Source organism: Bubalus bubalis, chromosome 4, assembly GCF_019923935.1.
Source record: "Bubalus bubalis isolate 160015118507 breed Murrah chromosome 4, NDDB_SH_1, whole genome shotgun sequence".
Lineage (NCBI taxonomy): Eukaryota > Metazoa > Chordata > Mammalia > Artiodactyla > Bovidae > Bubalus > Bubalus bubalis.
The window spans coordinates 76,138,377-76,144,376 of NC_059160.1; positions in this window are offsets into that span (position 1 = coordinate 76,138,377).

Here is a 6,000-nt window from a genome sequence, read left to right on the forward strand (position 1 = left end):
AACCAGACTGTGGGATATTTACCACACAAAAAGCCAGCCCTAACCTAAGACACTGCCAGGCCCCCGCAAGAAACAAAGGACTATACAGACATAGCCGGCTGCAGACCGTCCCCCTCTGGTGACAGGCAGCCAGAGCTGGAAGGGGGCAATCACAGCCCCAGAGAGACATTATCTACAAAACTGTAAGCAGGCTTCTTTGCTAACTAAAACTTCTTGGGGGTCTGGACGGTCAACATCCACCTGAGAAGGTGCGCCAGTTGTACACCTAGATAACCGAGCGGCGGGGAGGTGATAATATGCAGCAATCGCGCTCGCCAAAAACCTCATCACCTGAGCTGCTCGGACATGGGAAGGGCACAAAACGCTGGCCCAACTGAGTCTGCGCCTCTGAGGACTACCCGAGTGCCTGAACCTGAGCGGCTTGGACCTGGGAGGTGCAAGCAGCCCAGGGCCGGCCATGGATGGTTCCTGGTGGAGCAACCTAGAGCCTGAGCAGTGTGGACACGGAGGCTACACACGCTGTAAGCGGAGGCAGGCCCAGTGTGGCTGAGGCACTGCGAGCACGCGCCAGTGTTATTTGTTTGCAGCGTCCCTCCCTCCCCACAGCGCGACTGAACAAGTGAGCCTAAAATAAAAAAAAGAAAGAAAGAAAAAAGTGTCCACCACCGTCCCCTTTGTGTCAGGGCGGAAGCCAGACACTGAAGAGACCAGCAAACAGAAGAAGCTATAACAGAGGGAACCGCCTTGGAAGCTACAGGCAATAGATTAAAAACCCTGTGGTTAGAACTGAATACATAGGAAGGGGCCTATAGACCTTGAGAAATATAAGTCAGACCAAGGAACTAGCCGAAAATGAACTGACCCCACAATACCCAAAACAAAATCAGAGGAAGTCCTAGATATATTTTTACTATTTTTATGATCTTTTTTTTTTAATTAAAAAAAATTTTAAGTCCTCTATTAGTCCTTAAATTTTCACTTTTATAACCTACTATTACTTTGAAAAAAAAAAGAGAGACCCTATTTTTTTTTAAGAAAGCAAACTTCATATATATTTTTTTTCTGATTTTTGTGACCTTGTTTTTTTTTTCTTCTTTTCTTTAACATTGTATTTTTGAAATTCCAAACTCTACTCTAGATTTTTAACTTTTGCTTTTTGGTATTTGTTATCAATTTTGTACCAATATTTTCTTTATAATTTTTGCAACTTGGTTTGTGTTTGTTTGTTTGTTTTTCTCTTTCTTTTCATTATTGTTTTTTTTTCACATTGTATTTTTGAAATTCCAGACTCTACTCTAGATTTTTAACTTTGGCTTTTTGGTATTTGTTATCAATTTTGTACCTATATTTTCTTTATAATTTTTGTGACTTTGTTTTTTTCTCTCTTTCTTTTCCTTCTTCTTTTCTTTAACATTGTATTTTTGAAATTCCAAACTCTACTCTAGATTTTTAATTTTTGCTTTGATGTATTTCTTACCAATTGTGTACCTTTAAGAACCCAATCTTCAGTACCCATTTTTCACTAGGGAGCGAGACTACTGGCTTGACTGCTTTCTCCCTCTTTGGACTCTTCTTTTTCTCCACCAGGTCACCTGTGTCTCCTCCCTAACCCCTCTCTACTCTATGCAACTCTGTGAATTTCTGTGTGTTCCGGACAGTGGAGAACACTTAGGGAACTGATTACTGGCTGGATCTGTCTCCCTCCTTTTCATTCCCCCCTTTTATCCTGCTGACCACCTCTGTCTCCTTCCTCCTTCTTCTCTTCTCTGTATAATTCTGTGAACATCCTGAGCGGTCCAATTGTGGAGTGCACATAAGGAAGTGATTACTGGCTAGCCTGCTCTCTCCTCTATTGATTCCACCTCATCTCATTCGGGTCAGCTCTAACTCCCTCCTCCCTCTTCTCTTCTCCATGTAACGCTGTGAGCCTCTCTGGGTGGCCCTCATGGTGGAGAAACTTTTCATCTTTAATGTAGATGTTTTATCAGTGGTGCTGTATAGAAGGAGAAGTTTTGAAACTACTGTAAAAATAAGACCGATAACTGGAAGCAGGAGGCTTAAGTCCAAACCCTAACTCCAGGGAACTCCTGACTCCAGGGAACATTAAACGACAGAAGCTCATCAAACGCCTCCATACATACACTGAAACCAAGCACCACACAAGGGCCAACAAGCTCCAGGGCAAGACATACCAAGCAAATTCTCCAGCAACAAAGGAACACAGCCCTGAGCTCCAAGATACAGGCTGCCCTAAGTCACCCCCAAACCATAGACATCTCATAACTCATTACTGGACACTTCATTGCACTCCAGAGAGAAGAAATACAGCTCCACCCACCAGAACACCAACACAACCTTCCCTAACCAAGAAACCTTGACAAGCCACCTGTACAAACCCCCACACACTGAGGAAATGCCACAATAAAGAGAACTCCACAAACTGCCAGAATACAGAAACGACACCCCAAACTCAGCAGTTTAAACAAGACGAAGTGACAGAGGAATAGCCAGCAGGTAAAGGAACAGGATAAATGCCCACCAAACCAAACAAAAGAGAAAGAGATAGGGAATCTTCCTGATAGAGAATTCCGAATAATGATAGTGAAATTGATCCAAAATCTTGAAATCAAAATGGAATCACAGATTAATAGCCTGGAGACAAGGATTGAGAAGATGCAAGAAAGGTTTAACAAGGACCTAGAAGAAATAAAAAAGAGTCAATATATAATGAATAATGCAGTAAATGAGATCAAAAACACTCTGGAGGGGACCCACAGCAGAATAATGGAGGCAGAAGATAAGTTAAGTGAGGTAGAAGATAGAATGGTAGAAACAAATGAAACAGAGAGGAAAAAAGAAAAATGAATTAAAAGAAATGAGGATAATCTCAGAGACCTCTGGGACAATGTTAAATGCCCCAACATTTGAATCATAGGAGTCCCAGAAGAAGAAGACAAAAAGAAAGACCATGAGAAAATACTTGAGGAGATAATAGTTGAAAACTTCCCTAAAACGGGGAAGGAAATAATCACCCAAGTCCAAGAAACCCAGAGAGTCCCAAACAGGATAAACCCAAGGCAAAACACCCCAAGACACATATTAATCAAATTAACAAAGATCAAACACAAAGAACAAATATTAAAAGCAGCAAGGGAAAAACAACAAATAACATACAAGGGGATTTCCATAAGGATAACAGCTGATCTTTCAATAGAAACTCTTCAGGCCAGGAGGGAATGGCAGGATATACTTAAAGTGATGAAAGAAAATAACCTACAGCCCACATTACTGTACCCAGCAAGAACGTGAACGTGAAGTCGCTCAGTCGTGTCCGACTCTTTGCGACCCCATGGACTGTAGTCTACCAGGCTCCTCTGTCCATGGGATTTTCCAGGCAATAGTACTGGAGTGGATTGCCATTTCCTTCTCCAAAGGATCTTCCCAACCCAGGGATCGAACCTGGGTCTCCCACATCGTAGACAGACGCTTTACCGTCTGAGCCACCAGGGAAGTCCAGCAAGGATCTCATTCAAATATGAAGGAGAAATCAAAAGCTTTACAGACAAGCAAAAGCTGAGAGAATTCAGCACCACCAAGCCATCTCTCCAACAAATGCTAAAGGATCTCTAGACAGGAAACACAAAAAGGGTTTGTATTTGGGTTCTTGTTTTTGTATCCATTCAGCCAGTCTTTGTCTTTTGGTTGGGGCATTCAGCCCATTTACGTTTAAGGTAATTATTGATAAGTATGATCCTATTGCCATTTACTTTATTGTTTTGTGGAGCAAACTTCATATATATATATATATATAATAATTTTGTGACTGTAAATGGCAACGGGATCATGGTTGAGGAATCAACCTGCCTGACTTCAGGCTCTACTACAAAGCCACAGTCATCAAGACGGTATGGTACTGGCACAAAGACAGAAATATAGATCAATGGAACAAAATAGAAGGCCCAGAAATAAATCCACACACATATGGACACCTTATCTTTGACAAAGGAGGCAGGAATATACAATGGATTAAAGACAATCTTTTTAACAAGTGGTGCTGGGAAAACTGGTCAACCACTTGTAAAAGAATGAAACTAGAACACTTTCTAACACCATACACAAAAATAAACTCAAAATGGATTAAAGATCTAAACGTAAGACCAGAAACTATAAAACTCCTAGAGGAGAACATAGGCAAAACACTCTCCGACATACATCACAGCAGGATCCTCTATGACCCACCTCCCAGAATATTGGAAATAAAAGCAAAAATAAACAAATGGGACCTAATTAAACTTAAAAGCTTCTGCACAACAAAGGAAACTATAAGCAAGGTGAAAAGACAGCCTTCAGAATGGGAGAAAATAATAGCAAATGAAGCAACTGACAAACAACTAATCTCAAAAATATACAAGCAACTCCTGCAGCTCAATTCCAGAAAAATAAATGACCCAATCAAAAAATGAGCCAAAGAACTAAATAGATATTTCTCCAAAGAAGACATACAGATGGCTAACAAACACATGAAAAGATGCTCAACATCACTCATTATCAGAGAAATGCAAATCAAAACCACAAGTTGTGCTGGGAAATCTGGTCAACCACTTGTAAAAGAATGAAACTAGAACACTTTCTAACACCATACACAAAAATAAACTCAAAATGGATTAAAGATCTAAATGTAAGACCAGAAACTATAAAACTCCTAGAGGAGAACATAGGCAAAACACTCTCCGACATACATCACAGCAGGATCCTCTATGACCCACCTCCCAGAATATTGGAAATAAAAGCAAAAATAAACAAATGGGACCTAATTAACCTTAAAAGCTTCTGCACATCAAAGGAAACTATTAGCAAGGTGAAAAGACAGCCTTCAGAATGGGAGAAGATAATAGCAAATGAAGCAACTGACAAACAACTAATCTCAAAAATATACAAGCAACTCCTACAGCTCAACTCCAGAAAAATAAATGACCCAATCAAAAAATGGGCCAAAGAACTAAATAGGCATTTCTCCAAAGAAGACATACAGATGGCTAACAAACACATGAAAAGATGCTCAACATCACTCATTATCAGAGAAATGCAAATCAAAACCACTATGAGGTACCATTTCACACCAGTCAGAATGGCTGCAATCCAAAGGTCTACAAGTAATAAATGCTGGAGAGGGTGTGGAGAAAAGGGAACCCTCTTACACTGTTGGTGGGAATGCAAACTAGTACAGCCACTATGGAGAACAGTGTGGAGATGCCTGAAAAAACTGGAAATAGAACTGCCTTATGATCCAGCAATCCCACTGCTGGGCATACACACCGAGGAAACCAGAAGGGAAAGAGACACGTGTACCCCAATGTTCATCGCAGCACTGTTTATAACAGCCAGGACATGGAAGCAACCTAGATGTCCATCAGCAGATGAATGGATAAGAAAGCGGTGGTACATATACACAATGGAGTATTACTCAGCCATTAAAAAGAATACATTTGAATCAGTTCTAATGAGGTGGATGACACTGGAGCCTATTATACAGAGTGAAGTAAGCAAGAAAGAAAAACACCAATACAGTATACTAACGCATATATATGGAATTTAGAAAGATGGTAACAATAACCCTGTGTACGAGACAGCAAAAGAGACACAGATGTATAGAACAGTCTTATGGACTCTGAGAGAGAGGGAGAGGGTGGGAAGATTTGGGAGAATGGCATTGAAACATGTAAAATATCATGTATGAAACGAGTCGCCAGTCCAGGTTCGATGCACGATACTGGATGCTTGGGGCTGGTGCACTGGGATGACCCAGAGGGATGGAATGGGGAGGGAAGAGGGAGGAGGGTTCAGGATGGGGAACACATGTATACCTGTGGCGGATTCATTTTGATATTTGGCAAAACTAATACAATTATATAAAGTTTAAAAAATAAAATTTTTAAAAAAATTAAAAAAAAAAACACACAATGAGGTATCATTTCACGCCAGTCAGAAGGGCTGCGATCC